Raw genomic sequence first — 23,707 nt, forward strand, 5'->3', positions numbered from 1 at the left:
ATACTGGTGTTTTATCTTTACAAGTTCTCCATCATTCCATAAGAAAGCTGCTCGTCTTCTGGTTTCATAAGAGATGGTGAACAGTGGTAAAATATCGAGTTGACCGAAATTTCTAGAGTACACTTCAGGGAGCGAATGATGGGGTGGAATGTTGGGGCAGAGTGAGAGATACAGATTCTGGTGAGACTGAGAGTCATGCACAAAAATTACTGGGCTGTGGTGAAGGGAGAACAAAACTAAATCAGGTTCCTGCTGGTGGACAGGAAGCCAAAATGAAGAAGAATGGTGCGTAGCTGGGCAGTGTAATTAGGCCCCTAAGTGCTGTGTCTTCTGATAGTAATTATGAACAGAAACCAAATAATAGTTACTAATAACATGGAGGTGACCAATCCTTGAGAGCTGAGGCAGAGAGAAGGAAAGATGGCATTATGCCTTGTCTCTGGTTCCTTGAGTTTCCCAGGCTGGTTTGTGACCAATCTTGGGTGAAATCATAACTAAGTCATTTCTGCTAAGGTGATCAGCTTTCGTGGGGTCCTTTCTCTGCACTCTGTCCAATGATAAAGCCCACTGGTTTATGCCTCCTGGAAAACAGTTATTCCAAAGCAGTATAAGTGAAGCATTGATGAAACAGCCATGAAGAACATGTTTCCACATGGCCTCGCACCACCTTTTCAAAGTGCTGTAAAACTTTTTTCACCCAAAAATCAGTAACAGAAAAGGATTGGGATCAAATCCCGTACAGAGGTAGTGTAAGAAAAAAGAGAATAAGGAGCAGAATAGCATGTCTTCAGACAATAAAATCAAGTTGGAAAAGACAGGTCCACAAAACAGATCAAAACTGTAACCTATTATTTCAAAGTAGGCTAAAAGACGTTAGGAAAAACAATGCGAAAGATGAAAGAACATGGATCGAGGAGGGAATGGGAAGTTATTGTTTAGTGGCTATAGAGTCTCTGTTTGGGATGGTGAAAAAGTTCTGGAAATGGTAAATGCTGATAAATGCCACCTATGGGTGTTTGGTTTTAGTTGATCTTCTTCCATGAAAGGGTTTGGAGAGATTCAGAAACTATGCTGCTGCCTCCATCTTTCTGATGTCCTGCTCAATCTTTTGACATAATTATTTTGAATTTGCACAGTGGTGATGGTTGCACAGCATTGTGAATGTATTTAATGTCACTGAATTGTATACTTGAAAATGGTTGAAATAATAAATTTTGTTTTATGTATATTTTACCATAATAAAAAAAAGATGAAAGAACAGCATAAACCAGAATTAGGTAAGATGATAGAACTCAAGACAGAATTCAAAATAAAAGAAAAAAGTTTCAGAAGTGAGGACTAAATTTAAAATAATACAAGAGTGGGGACTTCCCTGGTTGTCCAGTGGTTAAGAATCCACCTTGCAATGCAGGGGATGCAGGTTCGGTCCCTGGTTGGGGAACTGAGATCCCACATGCTGCAGGGCAACTAAGCCCGCACGCCGCAACTACTGAGCCCACGTGCTCTGGAGCCCACGCGCCACAACTGGAGAGCCCACGAGCCGCAAGGAAGAGCCCACGCACTGCAACAAAGAGCCCACGTGCTGCAACTAATACCCGACACCTCCAAAAATAAATAAGTTAATTAATTAAATAAATTAAATAAAATAATACGAGTGAATGAACATAATGGATAATGCCTTAAGAGAAACAAACAAGAAGAGGAAAAAATTTTTTTAAATCTAAAAGAAGATAAAAAGAATTTTAGAGAAATGGCAAACATAACAGATAGGCAAAAAAGAGTCAGGACAGCTCTGAAAAGAGTAAATACGTATAAGGGGCTTTCCTGGTGGTGCAGTGGTTAAGAACCCTCCTGCCAATGCAGGGGATATGGGTTCGATCCCTGGCCCAGGAAGATCCCACATGCCGTGGAGAAGCTAAGCCCGTGAGACACAACTACTGAGCCTGTGTGCCACAACTACTGAAGCCCACGCGCCTAGAGCCCGTGCTCGGCAACACGAGGAGCCACCGCAATGAGAAGCCCGCTTGCCGCAACTAGAGAAAGCCTGCGCACAGCAACAAAGACCCAAAGCAGCCAAAAATAAATAAATAAATACATTATATATATATATATATATATATATATATATATATATATATATATGTATAAGAATCTGTTATACCATAAAAGTGACATTTCAAATCAGTGGGACAGATTAGTCAGTAAATTGTGATACATAAATGTTGGGGTATAAATATTTCTCTGGAAGGATCCACAGCACGGCCAAAGCAGATGTCTCTGAGGAGGGAAATGTGTGGCTGGGGAACGTGGGGAAAAGGGTCACTTTTCATTGAATACCCTTGTGTACCTTTTCTAGTGTTCTGTCATGTGAATCTATTACCTGTGAAGTTTGCCTGAGTTCAAACCCCAGTTCCCCCAATTGCTAGCTCTTAATCTTGGGCAAACTCTTCACACTCTCCAAGCCTCTTTATCTGTGAAGTAAGGTCAGTAACTTAGCCTGGTGCTGCCTGGCACAGAATAAACTCTCAAAAAATGGACATTATTAGTGAAAAAAGCCCAAATGCCCATCAGTGGATGAATGGATTTTTAAAATGTGGTGTATATGTGAAATATTATACAGCCATAAAAAGGAATGAAGTACTAACACATGCTACAACATGGACGAACTTGAAAACATTATGCTAAGTGAAAGAAGCCAGAGACAGCGGTCACATTTGTATTATTTCATGAAATGTCCAGAAAAGGCAAAAACCATAGCGACAGAAAGCAAATTAATGGTTGCCAGGACTGAAGGAAGAGGGGATGAAGAGTGCCTGCTGATGCTTAAGGGGGCTTCTTTTTGGGGTGATGAAAACGTGATGGGTTAGATGCCGGTGATGGTTGCATAGGCTTGTGGATGTACTAAATGACACTGAATTTGCAGTTTCAGAAGGTGAATTTTATGGCATGTGAATGACATCTCAAAAAAATAATTTTGAAAATGAAAATTGCCCGTTTTCCCATAGTCACTATCCACTGTCTCCATCTCTCCCTTCTCCCCACTGCATTCCTTTTCACGCCCACCCCTGCCGCTCTCTCCCATCGTCACTCCCTCGAGCTGCCCCACGAGGCCTCCCAGGGAGCCTCTGAACCCCTGGGCGCCTGCGTCCTGTGGCTGTTGGAGCTGCTGCCCAGTGCGCGTGCCCCCACCACTCTCACCCGTGAGAGTGGACGCTTCCGTCGGATTTTTTCTCATGCGTTTCAGTTGATGGTGATGTTTACAAAAGGCGGCACGTGCCCTGCTCAATGGAGGAAGCCCCTCAAGTTAATATTTAGGCGCGTGCAGAAGTTTGATCTCGTCCACCAGTAACCTCAGGATGCTGTGCTCTGAAAGCCAGGTTGGCCGCCTACGGGCATCTGCAAATACAGAGGACTTCAGAGGCATTTGGGCCTCAAGTTGAGTCCTTGTACCTCCACATGGGATGTGACCTCAGCCCTTTGCTGCACCTCTGTAAGTGAAGTGGCACAGGAATACCGGCCTTGCCCGTCGTTGCCAAGGTTAACTGAATAGTGCATTCGCTCCCCTCGTGCTTAGGTGTTGAGTACATCGTGATTTACATACCAGGCCCTATTCGTGGGCCTCCTGATGCAGCAGTTCCCTTGGCTCTGCCCCTGTCGTCAGCTGCCCCTAGGATAACTCTGAGCCCTAGCCACTTCTCTGGTAGATTTCCCTATTCCCCCACTATAATCACACCTGAATAGGGCAACTCAAACCTTTCAGAGATGTGTCGTGAACCTCTTGTTTTCTGAAATACCTATCTGGTGGTTGTGAGACTTAAGGCCAACCTCCCCGAGAGACTTTGTTTCTATTTCTCCTAGTAAACCTAGACTCATCTCCTGTCACCTTCAACTCTACTCCAATTGTGTTCTTTCAACCCAGACCTCTGACCCTGCTTTTTACTTCTGCCATTTCATCCTCACTCCTGCTTCCTTTCCTAAATCCATACATCTCTTTTGGCCTTCCTAGACCTGGGCCAAGTTCCTTCCTCTTTCCTCAGTTTTTACCCCTTTCCTTCATTCTCCCATCCAACTTTCAGGCCTTCCTTTCTCACGCCCCAGTTAGCAGCATCTCAAAATTCGAAAGGTTTATTACTCATCTATTAATGGTATTCCATTCACTTATTCAGTTCTATACCTATCTTACCTATGTATGGAAGAACCGCTGGTAGCCAAAGTGGCACCAAGAATCCTAGCAGCTGTCACCTGACGTATCCGTAGTAGTCAGCAATTTCCATTTCTTTGTCCCTCTCAGTGAAAAATTGTAGCTTCCCCGAAGAGGTGTATCTGGCAGCATTCTCCCGTTGTTGAGCCCGCCTCTTCATGGCCTCTCGCTCTGGCCTCTGCTCTTGTTCGATGGGCTTTGACATGACTCGCTCAGGCACATTGGGTTCCCTCCATGGAATTCGTTGCTTGCTGAAGTCTTGGCATAGAAGTTGGGTTTGGAGCTTGGGTGGGGACTGGCGCTTAGTCACAGCAGGGGGAACAGGCTCGCGCTGGAGAGAAGCGCCAGATGAAGTTTTGTAGGGTGCAGGCCTAGGAGCAGCAGACTGAGGGGACACTAGGCTGGGTATGGTTGGTCCAAGCCGGTTGGGTTGGGTTGGCCACAGTTGGCTGAGCTGGTTTGGCAGGACCTGGCAGAGAGGCAGGAGCTGGCTGGGATGAATTGACTGCAGCAGGTTGAGCTGAGTCAGTAGAACCAGGCTGGGCACGGTAAGCCACAGCAGGCCGATGTGAGGCCAGAGACTGTGGCCTCTGAGGAGCGGGTCGAGCTTGAGGCTTGTCCCAGGCAGAAAAAGGCAGAGGTATCAACTTGACCGTCTCAGGAGGAGGCAGCTCATACTGGAATGGAGATGGACACTCTGTTTCAGCACTGCTGTCTGGTTTCTGGGCTTCGACTTGAGTTTTCTCAGCACTCTTACCCTCACGTGGGGTATGCCGCCATGGCTGGATAGCTGGGGGTGGCTGGGGGTCTTTGGGGTTGCTTGAATTTCCCAAGACCCGACAGGAAGAGAGCCCAGTTTTCTTATCATCCTTCTTCCCCAGCGCATGAAGAACCTTCACAGACTCCAGCATGCGCACGCCAAGGGAGGTTCGAGGCTTTTGAAAGCTCAGTTTGGTGTTTCTTTCGCTTCGTCTCGGGAATAGTTGGCTTCTCTTCTGCCTTGACTTTGTTCCCTGACTGCTTGTTCTCTTCAGCCTTGTTTCTTCCTCTGGTCCTTTTGGTCTTTTCCTGCCCATGGCTCTCAGTTTTGCTGATCTTTCTGGATGCAGCTTTCTGAGGTTTGCCTTTAGAGTGCTTGGCCGTGTTCACAGGAGCCCTGTCACTGACTGCAGCGTTGCATATAACCACTTCTCCCCCTAACAGGCACTCTGGATTCTTTGGCTGGATTTTGGCCTTGGGAGCACCACTGATAGGCTCAGAGGCTTTCTGTTTGTTCTTCCTGGGTTGATCAGAGGGAACCTTTATGACACTTGGCTTTTCCTGCACCTGATTCACCTTAAAGGCTCTGGTATCTTTGGCTTTGATCCCGTTGGAACCTTGGGATTGATCAAGATCTTTCCAAGAACTAAAGAGCTGGGGAAGGTGAATATCCTCCGCCAGTGTAGTAATGTCTGCAAAACCACTGCTAGATTCGATCCCATTTTCAAGCGTCCCTAGGTCCTCACGACTCAGGCTGTTCTTTCCCAGATCAGCATTTTCAGATCCAGGCTGCTTCTCTTGGCCGAGGGGATCGGTGTAGGCCAGCGGCTGGTGAATATCAGGGATTTCTAAAGGGAGTAGTGGAGGATCTTGGTTTTCTTTTGGGATGTGTTAGGCATCCAGAATCTTTGAAAGCTTGGTTTTAATATCATCCACGTTCTTACTCTCTATTTGTCCCTGGCTTGGAGCTGGAGACAGGGCCAGGAGACGACTGGCACTCTGGGCTGGAGCTGTCACTGAAATGTCCCCAAGTTCAGGTGTTGGGTTACTCTTAAGTATCTGAATATTTCTGCTACTTCAGGGCTTGGGGAGTTCTTGAGTTTGTGTCACACAAAATGTCTGGCTTGGAGGTTGCAATCCCAGGGAATTTTTCATCACCTGGGAAGTCTCCATCACTACAAAGAAATCAAGGTAAAAGTCAGTCCCTGGTAAGTGAGATGCTCCCGCTAAACTCCAACACAGCAATCATGTACCGTTCAAGGTACATGATTGCTGTGTTGGTGTTTAGGGGCAGGATGGGCGAGGCATTTCTAGTAACTCTTCTTAAGGATCATGGACAATGCCCTATGCTACGAGATAAGCGGTGACTGTTGTAATTCTTACTGGTGATCATTTCATGTCACTGATTCTTGGCTTTCTTTGTATTTCATAGGATTGTTATAAGTCCAATACAAAATGAGTCTTATTTTTAAAAAACTGAAGTGTTTTACAAAGCCTAGCATTCTCATGTAGAGTCCTTCCAATTCTCCCCACTTTCCTGAGAGGCTAAGAACACTTCACACCATGAACTAAGAGAGGGAGTAGAGCCCTTTCTGATGAAATATAGAAACAAAGACAGAGTCTTAGCCTGCTTGCTCTGGACAGGATCTCGGACCACAAGGTCTTATATCCTGGTATAAATGAAGGAAGTGAGGACAGTTCAACTGGCACTCTCATAACAAGAGTTCTGAAACACCTTCCAAAGAGACTATAGCAGTAGATCAGGGAAGGGAGTGCTACAGTGTGGTAGTACAGGAGGAATGCTCGGCTACAGCAGTGAAAAATGTGGTACCTATTGGTGTGCTCTCGGGGTTCTTGTACATGTAGCATAGATGACCTTTACAGTGTCCCTCCCACCTTCCCACCTGCATTAGGTGTACTGTTTTTTTTTTTTAATTTGTTTATTTTTTGAACTTATTTATTTTATGTATTAGTTTTTTTGGCTGCACTGGGTCTTCATTGCTGTGCACGGGCTTTCTCTAGTTGCGGCTAGCGGGGGCTACTCTTGGTTGCGGTGTGCGGGTGTCTCATTGCGGTGGCTTCTCTTGTTGCGGAGTATGGGCTCTAGGCGCGTGGGCTTCAGTAGTTGTGGCTCACGGGCTCTAGAATGCAGGCTCCGTAGCTGTGGCACATGCGCTTAGTTGCTGCACGGCATGTGGGATCTTCCCTGACTAGGCCTCGAACCCGTGTCCCCTGCCTTGGCAGGCCGATTCTTAACCACGGCGCCACCAGGGAAGCCCTAGGTGTTCTTATATAGAGTCTAAAAACAGAGAGCACTGAGCCAATGTAGTGCTTATTAAAGGCTCAGGATCTACATTCTACCTGTCTGTACACCCCTTCCCAGCTGTAGATGTGACCCCATTTTTGAATGCTGACCTCATTCTTCAACTTTCTTGCTGTTTGTGGGGCTTGCCCTTTGGCATTTTCTTAAAAGCTAAACATAAACTTACCATATGACCCAGCAATTCCAATCCTACGTATATATGCAAAAGAAATGAAAACATATGTCCACAGAAAAACTTTTACAAAAATGTTCATAGCAGCATGATTCACGTTATCCGAAAAAGAAAAAAAATGAAACAATCCAAATGTCCAACAACTGGCAACGGGATAAACAAAATGTGGTAGAGCTATACAATGGAATACTAACCAGCAATAAAAAGGAGTACTGGTACACACTATAACAAGGATGAATCTTGAAAACATCATGCTAAGAAGCTAGATGCAAAGACTAGATATTATATAATTCTATTTACGTGAAATGTGCAGAAAAGGAAAAAGGCAGATTGGAGGTTGTCTGGGGCTGGGAATGTGGATTGATTGCAAACAGGTATAAGGGACTTTTCTGGGTAACAGAAGTGTTCTAAAACTGGATTGTGGTGATGATTGCACAGCTCTGTAAATTTACTAAAAATAATTGAATTGTATACTTAAAATGGATGTATTTTATGGTATGTAAATTAAACTTCTATAAAGTGTTTTAAAAATCTCTGTAAAGATATGCAAGAACAAGTCACACTGAGTAGCTCTGGAAAAGAAAGATGGGTGCCTGGGAAACGGGAGAGGGAAGACACTTTATCAAATACTCCTTTATATATTTTTAATTTTGTACCATGTATTATCAGTTTAAGAAATGAGAATAAACAAAACAAAAACTTACAAGGAAGAGTGTGGCAATAAAGGTTTAATGGCTTTGGTGAGTTCAATAGGAGTAAAACATATGTAAGGCCATAGAAATGTTCTAGCTTACAGAAAGGAAGATGATAGATCCTCTGTCACCATCTGAAGCACAACATGCTTAGTTCAAAGGGACATGCTTAAAAACAGGATGTCAACAAATAGACCCAGAAGCTGTCAACTTAGGAAAGGGGAGTAGAAAGGATGACCTGTGAGAAATGGTTCAAAGAGTGAAGACCTGAGGGGAAATACTTCAGGGAAGGAAGTGGGGACCTGAGAGGTAGAAGATTAGGTCTCTTTTGTGCCTTCAGAGAGCAGAACTGGAAGCAGAGCCAGGAAATCTAGTACAGGCAGATTTTGGATCTTTTTAAGTTTTAAAACCTTTGCCAGCTGGAGCCTTAGACAAATGAAACAAGTTGCCAATGAGCGGCAAGTGAGTGGTGGAGCTGTTGAAGCAGAGGCTGGAGCACCCTGTGGAGCAGAGGCCGCGGGAGTGTTGACGGTCCCTTCCGAGAACGAGTCTGAGAACCTCTGGCACTTCCAGAGGACATGGTATGCACCGCTGGGTGTAAAGCACACACGTTTACATCGGATTAAATGAGGAGCCTTGGTGTGTGTGTTTCTGCTTCTAGTTTCAATCTTTCTGATTAAGTTCATTCCTGCCTATAAAACGGTAAACATTTAAAAATAGAAAATAGTCTAAAAATAAATTCTTTCTCAACAAAATGTATCTAGTTAGCCCTCTAGGATGGTGAAAATCAAAAGGACAGACGACAACAAGTGTTTTCAAGGATGTGGAGAAATGGGAACCTTCACACATTGCTGCTAGGAATGCAAAATGGTAACAATACTTTGCGTAACAGTCTGGTAGTTCCTCAAATGGTTAAATATAGAGTTAACCGTATTATCCAGAGTATATCCATTCGTCGGCATATGCCCAAAAGAAATGTAAAATACGTCCACACAAAAACTTGTACATGGATGTTCACAGCAGCTTTGTTAATAGTAGCCAAGCAGTGGAAGAAATGCAAATGTCCAGTAACTGATGAATAGATAAGTGAAATATGAGCATTCATACAGTGGAATATGATTTGGTCATAAAAAGGAATGAATACATGCTACAATGTAGATGAACTCTGAAAATATTAAGTGAAAGAAGCCAGTCACAAAAGATCACATGTTGTATGATTCCATTTACATGAAATGTCCAGAATAATGAAATCTATAGAGACAGAAAGCAGATTAGTAACCACAGCCGGGGCAGGGGCTGGGGCAGCGGTGGGAGATTGGGAGAAATGAGTGACTGCTAATGTACATAGTGTGCTTATGGTACGTGTTGAAAATGTCTTAAAATTAAATTGGGGTGATGGTTGCACAACTCGGTGAATACACTAAAACACACTTAACTGTACGCTTTAAATAGGTGACTTTTATGGTATGTTAAGGATCTCAAGAAAGCTATAACAATGTGTTTATTCATGTACGCAAACTGAAATACATGTCGATTATGAAGCCTTATTTGGAGAAAAAAGCTTCTCGGGCTCTCAGTTCTTACATCTTCTGTTACTGAATCAGGGGTACAAGAACAATGGAAGGTGACCAACAGCGTCATTTCCATTTAACAGTGGACAGTCCGAACAAAAATGTGGGCGCTGGGTATTGTACGTTTGGTGCAGCGCTACACACACTATGGCTAGCGCTAAGTGCAAACCGTCAGAACCGTGCCGTCACGCTAATTTGGCCTCCACAGATTGAATCAGTAACCACAATTCACAGGTCTGCACTGTGTGTGACAATTTGTGCTGAGGACCCACCATGGGCTAGAACATAGAATTGTTGCTGAATTCATTTACAGATGCTGTCGGTAAACCACAACAATCCACTTTCCTTAGTCCGTGGGAGAGTCTCAGGCATTTCCTCTAATGATCTCATCATCCCTGAGCGCCTGGATGTGAATCAACCCACTCTGTTCTCTGCAACTGGGCTTACACATAAAGATTGAAGTGACTACAAGTCAACTCACATTATCAGCTACCATGATTTAAGCTTTCTGTTGCAGAGCGTCTTGAAAGGAGATACACACTGGCTGGCTTCTTCTGTTATAATTTCTATTATTGTGAGAGTAAACTCACCTGTTAATGCCTTATTACAACTGGGGGAAAAGTAACTGCCACCATCTCAGAGATGTTTCAGGCTTTTTGTAGTACTTTTTAGTTTAATTAAAATCTAGGTGAAATTCATTCCCGCATTCCCGTGTTCATTGATCAGACAAACCATCATAGAGACCCGGGGGGGGGGGGGAGAAAGCTTTTCAATTAAATAATGACTTCTTAGATGGAAACTGAACTTAGGAAAACATCTCTAATATAGGAAAAAGGCTGTATTTTCTTACATCACCGTATACAGCTATTCTTCATGTATGAAGATTGTTATTGCCGACCTGCTGCCAGCAAGGTGCCTGCCGAAAGATGCTTTTCTTTCAGAAAAATGGGTTTATGCTAATTTACTTATAACCACTAAAGTTTAGGACCAGAGATACACATTGATAAGACAGAGTCAAAATTAGAAATACAGTCGATGGCACCAAAAGACAGTCTTTTCTTGTGAAAAGTTTTTAGCTATGCACAGTTCAAACTGGCAACTGGCGTTTCAGTACCAAAACTTACTAGCTTGTCTGCCCCCAAAATAACATTTTGACGTAGATTTAATTCTGAAAGGCAAGATTAGAACTTCTAAAAGCAGGAACTAAGGTGATAACTGTCTATTAGTCACCATCAGAAAATCAGAACTGGTCAATTATTTCTGCAAGTGTGGTAGATGATAACTCTAATATATCCTCCCCCTCAAATCAAAAATGCATTGCGCCTGCAGAATGGTCCTCAGAAAATTTCTTTTCATACATGAATGAGTAAAGATTGCAGAGACATAACGAATCTGAATAATGCCAAAATTCAAAGTATGGCCATGAGACTGTAGAGTTAAAATGTAATGGAAGTACTTGTCATTAGAACCGAGGTCAAGAAACTAACAGGATGGTAAGGTTCCCAGATAGTGGCTGGGTTTGGGGTAGAAAAGAAAGAAAATCAAGAGCTAAAGTCCTCAATTAATATACAGGAAAAACTGGAAGGTTAGCAAATGATCATTAAAATCTTGTAGAGGGTGGTAGAGCTAGATGACTTAAGTCCCAAAGGATTTTCTATCAGGTTTGAAAAATTATGGTCTGGAAGTGACCCTCTCACTCTCTTTTCTTCTCTGCATTCTCTGAAATCTTTCCTCTTAGCTTTAGTATTTGTGAGGATTATGATCACCTTTTTTACATGGATGGCTCTAAAATCTTTATTCCACTCATGACATACTCATGAGGTCATACGTAGCTATGTTTTTAGATATTTTCACTTGGATGTTTTGATCTAACTTCAACTTTAATCAATAAAACTCCTTCATATTTCAGTCAGAATTAGTTTCCTCTTCCAATCTCTCCATTTTGATAAGGTGTTTGCATAGTATTTTAGTTGCTTTGGGTAGAAATTTCCAAAGAACCACGGCTATTAATTACCAAGTCCAAGTGACGAGAGTCCAGCTTAGTTTCTTCTCATAAATTAATTTATGAGTATCACTTTCTTACTTAAAAATCTCTACTGACAATTAGCTAAACATTTGGCAATAAAATTATATCTAGACACACAAAATAAATTCCATGTGGATTAAGTGTTTAAATGCATTGCCCTCCACCCTAAATAAGTATTAAAAAAAAAAAAAAAGGAGAATACTTTTTTATAATCTTGCGGTTGGGGACATCTTTCTTAGCATGGAAAAAAGAAAGAAGTTGAGTACACAACAATGCTATTACACTATTAATGCAATATAAATAATGCTCAAGAATTAATAAGAAAAATTCTTCAGAGAAAAATGGGCATGTAAATTATATCCTTCAGAGGATATAAGCAGCTAATTCTCAAAACAGGAAATGTAAAGAGCAATCTCTGAAACCTAATATTTAAAAAATGCAACTTAAAGCAATGAGTTTTTTCACACATTAGATTAGCAAATATTTAAAAGACTGATACTACCCATAGTTGGCAAAGGAATGAAGAAACACATCCTCTCATACTTTTGGTGGGCACATATATTTGTACAAAATTCCTGGAGGGCACATAGTTAGAGGTGGGGAGGTCTACAGATTACTGACAGTCTTTTAAATTTCTATTATTAATGATCTACTTAGGATTTAAAACTTCTTGGTCAATTCTGTTCATTTATATTTTCTTAGAAAATCACCCATCTAATTTAGGTTTTAAAATATATCAGCCTAGGGCTTCCCTGGTGGCGCAGTGGTTGAGAATCTGCCTGCCAATGCAGGGGACACGGGTTCGAGCCCTGGTCTGGGAGGATCCCACATGCCGCAGAGCAACTAGGCCCGTGAGCCACAACTACTGAGCCTGCGCGTCTGGAGCCTGTGCCTCGCAACAAGAGAGGCCGCGACAGTGAAAAGCCCGCGCACTGCGACGAAGAGTGGCCCCCGCTTGCCCCAACTAGAGAAAGCCCTCGCGTAGAAACGAAGACCCAACACAGCCAAAAAAATAAAATAAATAAATAAATAAAATCCAGCCATTCATATTTAAAAAAAAAAAAAAAAGGAAAAAAAAATATATATCAGCCTAAAGTTGCATACAGTAATCTTTTTTAAAAAAACACTTCTTTGACTGTGGTTATACCCTTCCATACTATTAGTGTTGATCCTTTTCCTCATGGTCAGAATAACCAGAGATTTGGTCTGTTTTTTTTTTTCAAAGAACCAGATCTTGGTTAAATCGATCAATTCTGGGGACTCATTTATAGAATGCTTATTTCAATTATTTCCTAGTTGAGTTTGTTGAACTAAAATATCATTGAAGGCTATACATTTTCCTCTCAATATAGATTTAGTCACATCCCGTAAGTTTTGGATATGTGCTTTTACTGTCATTAATGAAAAAAATTCTATAATCTCAATTTTTAGTTGTCCTATAGCCCAGAAGTTTAGAATGTTTTAAAATGTTTATTTAAGGAAAAAGTTATAGTTGTTAAATTCCAACCTTATTGTACTGTGGTTAGAGAATATAAGCTTAGTTAGAAATGTTCTACTTTGCGGATTTATCAACATTTTGCCTAAATGTACAGTTAATTTTTGTAAATACTCCGTGGGCATTTGGAACAACTGTGGATGCTGTGTTTTGGGAATAAAGTTTTCTATAGATACTTTAAATCAAACTTCTTAATATTGCTATTCAAATCTTCCATATCTTTTATCTGTTATATGTCAAAATCTGATAAAAACAATGAAAATATCCCATTCTTGTACTTTTGTCACGTTGTATATTGTAATTATGTCTGGATGAACATATGAATGCACTCTGGTTGAAAGCACAGCAGTAATTTTGGAAGTGTCTGAAAGACTCTTTCTTCCCTTGGAAATTACAGAGTGGAGATAGGGTAGATTCTCAAGACAAGTAACATTTAATTAAAAATGACCCAAAAACCCTACCTTTCCATGGTATGGAAACTTGTATTTCTAATCCGGAAAAACTATAAATTATTGGCAGAAAGGTGGAAGTATAGGAATTTTCATGCATTGCAGGGAGGAATATAGACTGGAAATTAATTTGGTACTAATGTAGAAAATTAAGTATACATATAGCTTATGATCCAAGATTTCCACTTGTGGGTCTGTGCAACAAAGGTAGTCTCACAAGGTCCATAAGGCAATGTGGACAAGGATGTGCACTGCTGGTGTTTTGCCTTGTTGGGAATTGACGGCGACCTGGGTGTCCATTACAGGGAAAGTGCATAGGTAAATTGGTAGATGCACTCCATGGAGTACTATGCAGTGATCAGAAACCTGAATTAGATGTATGTATAGCAATGTGATGAATCTTAAAAATACAAGCTTAGTGAAAATAACAAAAATAATGACATACCTTTTATATAAGTTGAAAATACATGACAACACAGAATACATATTTTGTAAGAACTCTTGTAAGCCAAAAGATATTTACATAACATGGCCAGTTCCGATGGGAGGACAGGAATGAGGATGGGATCTGGGAATGAAATTTTAAAAAGAGAGGCCATGAACCTAGGAGTATACTTAACTCAACTCTTGGCAGCTGAAGTTAAAAAAAATTTTTTAACTTTATCTTGGCATAGAAACTGCGTACTAATTCTATGCTTTCGCTCTGCTTCTAGAAGGATTTGTTATGACTAGATTGGAGGTTCAAATAGGTACTTTAGGCAGAAACTAGAACACAATGAAAACTTGAGAATTCTCTCTTCCAGCTCATAACTAACGTTTTATGTTTGATCAGTCTGGCTGAGGTCACTTTTTAATTAATGTCACAAAGAAATTTTTATGGTTTCATATTAGAAAAGATGTGCTGCTTGTTTAAAAAAATACATGAAAAATTAAAAAGAAAAAATGTATAATCCCATAATCTTAAAATAATCTGCTAATATTTAATTTTGATCCAGTCATATAAATACATGTAAATATTATATCTTGCTTTTTACCTCTTAGCATATAATGAAATTTATCCTTGGGTTCCAAGATACTGCTTTGGACTGTTGTTTCTCTCCATATATGTGTGATTGTGAAGAGTGATACGAAATTAGCCTGTTTTATAAAAATGTAAGAAACACTGGTAAACATTTAATTAAATATTACTAAAGCTCTCATTTTATTCTCTCATGGAGGTCTCTTTGTTTGGTAGTTAGTTTGTGTTGTTCATTTGCCCCACTGCTGAAAACGTGGGCAACTGGAAATAATGAGAGGTCAAAAATACAGAGAAATTATTCATCTTCAGCTTTTTCTCCGTAAACAAAAACTGATAAATATGGCTTCTTTTGTACTGACAGTAGTAAACTATCCCTTTTCTTTGATCCCAGTATACACCCAGACATTGAGAGAAAAAGATGGGAAAGGGAGGGGGGGAAAGAAAGAAAAAACAGGGAGAGAGAGAAAGAGCACAGAGACAAACACAAGCAAGAACATGAGAGAAGGAGAGGAGAAAAGGAGTAAGCAGAAGAACAAGAGAGATACACAGCAGAGACAGTGAGACAAGAGACAGCATGGGGTGGGGTGGAGGAGAGCACAAGTGCACAGAATGCGGGTGCACAGAGGCAGAGAGAAAGAACACAGAAGCAGACAGGGTGCAAAGACACTGTAATAAGAGAAAAGCATGAACTATAGAGCCTGGGGACAGCCTGCATAGACACAGCAGAGAGAGGCACAGAAAGAATGAGTCAAAGAAAGAGTAGGTGTAATCAAAGGAAGAAGGGAAGAACAAGCAGGCAGTTGCACTTATTCCCTTATATTCACTCTTAACCCCTCAAATGTACATGTCCTGGGTACACATGTTCAGGGAAAAAAAGCATTAGCATATCTAAGGAAACCTGGGTTAAAGATAAGATAGGCAGTTCAAAAAAGAAGAAATACGGTCGATCAACACACAAAAGAAACTAAAAACTCCGTGTGATTAAAGAAATGTGGATCAGGATAGATACCATATTTCTGGCCTATGTGGCAAGTATTAACAAGAATGCTGTTGGCAGGTATTGACCAAAATATTATTGCACATTACTGGTGAACAAATAATTGAATCAACATTTCAGAAGGACAATTTAGTAGTGTGGCTTAAACATTTTTAATGTGCCTACTTGGTAACCCAGAAATTCCATGTTTAGAAATGTTTCTCAAGGAAATTGAAAAATTCAGAAAGATGTAACAAGACTACCCATCGAAGTGCGGATTATGATAAAGAAAATTTCCAAAAAAACTTAAATATCTGTCATTTGGAACTAACTAACTATTATATTTATACAATGGAACCCATAAAGCTATTAACAATGACTACATAAATCTTTATTTACTGCATAGAAAGATGTCTATGATATACTAAGTGCAGAGCTTCAAAACAATATACATAGTATGATTTCATTTTTTTGGACTGTTGTTTCTCTCCATATATGAACATGATTGTGAAGACTGGTATGAAATCGGCCTGTTTTATAAAAGTGTAAGAAACACTGGTAAACATTTAATTAAACATTAAAAAAGCTCTCATTTTATGCTCTCATGGAGTTCTTCATTTGATATTTAGCTTCATTAGATTGCAGACCTAATAAAATAGATCCAAGATAGGCAGTAGGTATGAGAATCATAAAATATAAACCTGGAAGCTTATCTGTAATGTTAATCACGACTATTTCAGGATGGTGAGAATTATGGGTGATTTCCAAGGTCTTTATATTTTATATATTATCTAAACTCTTTATATTTAGTTATCTTTTTACTTTTACACTCAAAAGTAATAAAACATCTTTTTTGACAAAAGTATTTAGTAATAAAGAGAAGAGAGAGATGTAAAGTGGTAGAAGCATCAACCACAGGCAAGCCCTCCACTCCCCAGTCTATGATAAGGAGAGACATAAGCATGGTTCTAGCTGAGAGGAAGGAGCCTACAGAAAAGGAAGAAATCGAATATAAAAGAGAGAGAGAAAACAAAACTGAGAAAACAGATAATGGATTTTAGAAAATATGACAGCACAGAGACCTTAATGAACCTTTTCTTTCATAACTGAGAGACACAAACAAAAAACATCAAAAAGTAAAAGAAACAGGGCTTCTCTGGTGGCACAGTGGTTGAGAATCCACCTGCCAAGACAGGGGACATGGGTTCGAGCCCTGGTCAGGGAAGATCCCACATGCCGTGGAGCAACTAAGCCCGTGTGCCACAGCTACTGAGCCTGCGCTCTAGAGCCCACGAGCCATAACTACTGAGCCCATGTGCCACAACTACTGAAGCCCACATGCCTAGAGCCCGTGCTCCACAACAAGAGAAGCCACCACGATGAGAAGCCCGCGCACCACAACGAAGAGTAACCCCCCCTCACCACAACCAGAGAAAGCCCGTGCACAAAGACCCAACGCAGCCAAAATAACTAACTACATAAATAAACAAATTTATTTAAAAAGTAAAAAAATATTCAGAATGTAGGGAACAGACTCAACTCACACCACAAAATCCCAGAAATAATATCTAAAGAAACAACTGGGAATAAATATAAGGAGCCACCACAAAGCTCTTCCTACACAAAGGACCATACAGCAGAAGGGTAAAAGGTGAGTCAACAATTCAAAATATCCCACTGGTATCTCAGAAAAGGGACTGAGGTGATAAGTGGCCCAGGAGAAAGATAAATGTCCCAATTGGAGACATGTTCCCTGTGAAAAAATAGCTCCTTATGTCCTTGCCAGAATGGTTTACTGTATGCCTGCTCTGGCCAGGAAGAAGTCAGAAAAAGGGATGGGAAATAACCTTTTAAGTCTAAATATCTTAGTTTTATTACTAAGATTTGCTAGAAAAAAATAAGGCCTCAGCCATATCACTGCCCACACAACAATGCTATGAAAGCAGCTGCCAGGTGACTTTACAGTAGTGTAATAGCAAAACCCCAAGGGCATGTCCTATAGAACAAGATACTTTCCTCACCTCCACACTTGATAAGGTGGCCATCAATTTATGAGTTTCACAACAATGGCAGAGAAAAATGTCACCTACTGTAGCTGTCCAGAGTCCTAGAATCAATTACTATCTTTCTGCCTTTCCCAAACTCTGAGGGGCAAAAGAAATACAAGCCATACACAATGAGCCTTCAAGTTCATGTCCTAGGAAGGGGACTCAAGCAGTATCTTGTAAATAGGTAATAAGGTCATCAAATGTGATCAAATAAATGGTTGTGATCAAATAAATGGCTTCCACAGAATGTTTTGAGACAAAGGTCATCTGAAAACAAAAGAGAAGGATTTATGAAAATATTCTATAGCATTAAAGTGGAAGAAAGGGGGCTTCCCTGGTGGCGCAGTGGTTAAGAATCCGCCTGCCAATGCAGGGGACACGGGTTCGAGCCCTGGTCTGGGAAGGTCCCATATGCCACGGAGCAAAAAAGCCAAGGTGCCACAATTACTGAGCCTGTGCTCTAGAGCCTGTGAGCCACAACTACTGAGCTCACGTGCCACAACTACTGAAGCCTGCGTGCCTAGAGCCCGTGCGCCACAACAAGAGGAGCCACGGCAATGAGAAGCTCCCGCACCACAATGAAGAGTAGCCCTCGCTCACCACAACTAGAGAAAGCCTGGGTGCAGCAATGAAGGCCCAACGCAGCCAAAAATAAATAAATAAAATAAATAAATTTATAAAGAAACAAGTGGAAGAAAGGAAGGAAAAAAAGAAGGGAAAGAGAAAGAATTTATTTTGCCCGAAGGTTTACCCATTTTAGTCAATAAAGAATTTGTAGTCTCACTCTAGAGAAAATTGAAAAAGAACATGGACTTAATGAAATGGATCCAAGATAAGCTAGGACAATACAGGGAGACTAAAAGGTAGTTGACAAATTCACACACTTCATCCAAAAATTAATGAATGTCTGCCATGTGTTGGAAAACCAAGGACAGGTACCAAAGGAAAAGAACTGACAGAAATGAAGGGAGACATAGACAATTCAATAGTAATAGCTGGAGACTGCAATAGTACACTTTCAAAATGGGTAGAAAAACTCGACAGACCAATAAGGAAATAGAAGGCTTGAACAACACTATAATCCAACTAGACCTAAAGACATATACATAATACTCCAACCAACAGAAGCAGAATACACATTCTTCTGAGGGAACATAATAATGTTCTCCAGGAGAGACCATGTGCTAGGCCATAAAACAAGTCACAATATATTTACAAATTATACAAAGTATGTTTTCTGACCACAATGGAATGAAACTAGAAATCAATAAGGAAATTTGGGAAATTCAAAAATATAGAGAAATTAAATGACACACTCTTAACTACCAATGTTCAAAGAAGAAATCACAAGGGCAATTAGAAAATACTTTGAGATGAATGAAAATGAAAGCAAAACATACCAAAACCTTTGGGATGCAGTGAAGGCAGAGCTTACAGATATTTGTATCTGTAAATGTCCATATTAAAAGAAGAAAGATTTCGAAACTATAACCTCACCTTCAACCTTAAGAAACCAGAAAAAGAAGACCAAATAAAACCCAAAGCAGGCAAAATGAAGGAAATTATATAGATTAGAATGAAAATAAATGAATCAGAGAATCAAAAAAAGAGAAAAATCAAAGAAATCAAAAGTTGGTTCTTGGAAAAGGTCAACAAAAATGGACAAATCTTTAGCTAGAATTCACCAAAGGCAAAAAGGGGAAAACTCAAATCATTTACATTAAGAATGAACCAGGGGATGTTACTACCAATCACACAGAAATTAAAAAGGATCATAAGGGAATATTATGAACAATCACATGTCAACAAATTAGGTAACCTAGATGAAATAGACAAATTCCTAGAAAAACAACCTAGCAAAACTGACTCAAGCAAAAATAGAAAATCTGAACAAACCTATAATAAGGACAGAGGCTGAGACAGTAATCAGAAAACACCCCCCAAAGAAAAGCCCAGGCCCAAACTGGTGAATTCTAAAAAACATTTAAAGTAGAATTAACAACAACCATTCACAAACTCAAAAAACAACATCATCATCAAAACAAAATGAGAAGAAGGATTACTTCCCAATTCTTTCTATAAGGAGATTATTACCCTGATAAAAAAGGCAAAGATACAGTAAAACTACAGACCAATACCCCTTATGAATATAGAAGGAAAATCCTCAACAAAATACTAGCAAACTGAATCCAGCAACACAGAAGAGGGATTGATTATACATTAAGACCAAGAGGAATTTATCCCAAGAAGGCAAAGTTGGTTCAATATATGATTATCAATCAACGTAACACACCATCTTCATAAAGAAAACATAGGATCATTTCACTATACATAGAACAAGCATATGGCAAAACCCAAAACCCTTCCATAATAAAAACACTCAACAAAACAGGAATAGAAGTTCCTCAACCTGATAAAGGGCATTTATAAAAAAAACTCACAGCTAACATCATGCTTAATGACCAGAAAGATTTCTCCTTAAAATCAGGAACAAGACAAGGATACTCATTCTTAACACTTCTATTCAACACAGTACTGGAGGTTCTAGCAAGGGCAACTAGGGAAGAAAAAGAGATAAATGACATGATATCGGAAAGAAGAAGGAAAACTATCTCTATTTGCAAATGACACAATATTTTATATAGAAAACACTAAGGAACACACAAACACAAATTACTCAAACTTATAAGCAAGTTCAGCAAAGTTGCAGGAACCAAAATACATACAAAAACCAGTAATATTCCTGTACCACAAGGAAAATTCCCAAAATGAACTTAAGAAACCAATACTAGTTACACTGGTATCAAAAAGAATAAAATACTCAGGGATACTTTTAACAACAGAAGTGCCAAACTACAAAGAAGTGGAACCCACAAACATCGTTGAAGAAATTAAAGATGACCTAAATAAATGGAAAAACACCCCAGTTCATGGATTAGAAGATTTAATATCGTTATGACAGCAGTACTCCCTAAATTTTTCTACAGTTTCAATGCAATCCCTACCCAAGATTCAAGTTGTCTTTTTTTTTCTTTTTGGCAGAAATTGACAAGCTGATCTGAATATTCCTATGACTTAAGAATAGATAAAACAATCTTGAAAAAGAAAAAACAAAGTTGGAGGAGTCACACTAGTTAGACAGTGTGGTAGTGGCATAAAGAGTGACATATAGATCAATAAAATAGGGTTTATCGTCTAGAATAAACCCTTACATTTATAATCAATCGCTTTTTTTTCATTTTTTAAGTTTATTTTGATTTTTCTGATTTTTTTTTTTCTTATGATCAATTGATTTTTGCCAAGGGTGCCCAGACAATTCAATGGAAGAAAGAATAGTCTTTGCAACAAATGGTACTAAGACACTGGATATCCACAGGCAAAAGAATAAAACTGTACTACCTCAATGCCACATACAAAAGTTAACTAAAAAATGATCATAGAACTAAAAGTAAGAACTAAAATTATAAAACTTTTAGAAGAAAACAAAGAGTCAATATTTTGTAACCTTGGGTTAGACAATAGTTTTAGATATGACATGAAAAGCACAAGTGACAAAAGAAGAAACAGACAAATTGTACTTTGTCAAAATTAAAACTTTTGTACCACAAGTAAAATCATCAAGAAAGTGAAAAGGACGGCACAGAATGAAAGAACATGTTTGCAAAACATATCCTAATAAGGGATTTGTATTCAGAATAGACAAAGAAACAGAACTCAGTAATAAAATGACAAATAAGCCAATTTTAAAATGGGCAAAGGATTGGAATAGACATTTCTCTAAAGGTAAACAAATGGCCAATAAGCATATGAAAAGATGCTCAACATCTTAGTCATTAGCGAAATGCAAATTAAAATCATTAAAAAGTGAGATACCTCTTCACACCCATTAAGATAGCTGTTCTCAAAAGACAGACAACAAGTGTTGATGAGGATGTAGACAAACTGAAATATGATCCAGGTGGGAATATAAAATGGTGCAGCCACTCTGGAAGACACTTTGGCAGTTACTCAGAAGCTTAAACAGAGTTACCATATGATCCAGCAATTCTACGCCTAGGTATGTACGTAAGAAAATTGAAGGAACATGTCCACACAAAAACCTGTACATTAATGTTTACAGCACCATTTTTCATAATGGCCAAAAAAGCAGAAACAATCCACATGTCCAACAACTCATGAATAAACATGTTGTATATGTATTTGAAATACTGTTTGTTACTGTTCATAACAAACAACAAGTACTGATTCCTGCTACAAAATGGATGGACCTTGAAAATATTAAGTAAAAGAAGCCAGACACAAAAGGCCACATATTGCATGATTTGCTTATATAAAATGTGCCCAATGGGCAAATCCATAGATACAGAAAGTAGATTAATGGTTGAAGGCTAGGAAATGACTGTGAAGGGGCACAGGGTTTCTTTTTGGTATGACAAAAAGTTCTGGAATTAGTGGTGACAGTTGTATAACCTCCTCTGAATATACTGAAAACCACGGAATTGTATACTTTACAAGAATGAATTGTAAGGTATGTAAATTTTATTTTTAAAAAATCAATAGAGATTGACCAACGCTGAGACATACCCTGGGAAAGTAAGAAAACTTAAATTTTAAAAACCCAACAACAATCCAGGATCCAATAGGGAAAAAATATTAGGGTTGCCTCTGGCACAGAAATATTAATTGTATGTGTCCAGAAAGGGGGAGCAAATCTGACTGAGTTTTGAATTAAAGATTATTATTCAAAAGTTTTGTACCCAAACAAGTTGTTATTCCTATACAAAGGTTACAGAATGATAATCTCAAATTTATAAGAACTGAAGAGATGCTCACTCCTGAACAACTGTTGAAAAATCTAGCTAATCAATAAAATTATTTAAATTAATAAACTCACAAACAGTTACACTGAAAAGACTGATGATATTGACCCCCTTTAAAAAACACATAAAATGGTGATTTTGCTTATAACATGGAAGAAAAATGCTATACTTCTTAAAAATAAAGCTAATCAATACAGTAGTAATACTACCATAATGAACTGAGACAACATTCACAAAATTAACGAATATTGTTATGTTGGGGGAAGTGTGTGTAGGTGGAGAGTGGGGAGAAGTAGGGCAAGTGCAACCAGTTTCTTAATTTTTCATATAATGGAGTCAATAGATACTATTTCATATCTGAGTGGTACATTGAGACAGTGGCTTAAGCATATTTGTTAATTACATGGCTGCTAAGTTAGCAAAAAAACAACTCAAAGAAAATCATATAGCAATAAAAAAATGGAAAACAATAAGAAATCATTAAAAATGATAAGAAACCCTGAAGAACCAAAACAATTTTGAAAGAGAACAACAAAGTTGGAGGATTCACACTTCCTGATTTCAAAACAGTAATACAGGGCTTCCCTGGTGGCGCAGTGGTTGAGAATCTGCCTGCCAATGCAGGGGACACGGGTTCGAGCCCTGGTCTGGGAAGATCCCACATGCCGCGGAGCAACTACGCCCGTGAGCCACAATTACTGAGCCTGCGCGTCTGGAGCCTGTGCTCCGCAACAAGAGAGGCCGCTACAGTGAGAGGCCCGCGCACCATGATGAAGAGTGGCCCCCACTTGCCACAACTAGAGAAAGCCCTCGCACAGAAACGAAGACCCAACACAGCCATAAATGAATGAATAAATAAATAAATGAATAAATAAAAATTTTTAAAAAAGTATTTGTTTAAAAAAAAAAAACAGTAATACAATAACAGTGTGATACTGGCATAAAGATAAATAGATCAATGGACTAGAATAGAGAGCCCAGAAATAAACCTTTGTGCCACATGGTCAAATGATCTCTGACCCTTGACAAGGGGCCAAGACCATTCAACAGGAAAAGAGCAGTCTCCTTAACAAATGGTGCTGGGAAAACTGGATATGCACATGCTCTTAGAAAGAATGAAATGGTGGGGGGTGGGGGGGGGAGAATGAAGTTGGAGC

General features: G+C 39.5%; 1 long non-coding RNA gene and 1 pseudogene across 2 annotated transcripts; one reads left to right on the forward strand and one right to left on the reverse strand.

Annotated features, from left to right (window-relative positions):
• The first annotated feature begins 2 nt into the window (after positions 1-2).
• LOC309653921 lies at positions 3-15,141 on the forward strand. The gene is made up of 2 exons (XR_014259637.1): positions 3-86; positions 12,485-15,141. It is a non-coding gene; the product is annotated as an uncharacterized lncRNA (long non-coding RNA).
• Positions 294-5,851, reverse strand: LOC309653913 (uncharacterized protein C2orf78 pseudogene; annotated as a pseudogene). Its single transcript has 2 exons — positions 4,577-5,851; positions 294-4,431 (listed from the first exon to the last, which is right to left on the reverse strand). The product of its transcript is annotated as an uncharacterized protein C2orf78 pseudogene (transcript).
• Positions 15,142-23,707: the final 8,566 nt, after the last annotated feature.

The sequence above is a fragment of the Balaenoptera physalus genome (genome assembly GCF_965194825.1).
Source record: "Balaenoptera physalus genome assembly, contig: HAP1_SCAFFOLD_1458, whole genome shotgun sequence".
NCBI classification, from domain to species: Eukaryota; Metazoa; Chordata; class Mammalia; order Artiodactyla; family Balaenopteridae; genus Balaenoptera; species Balaenoptera physalus.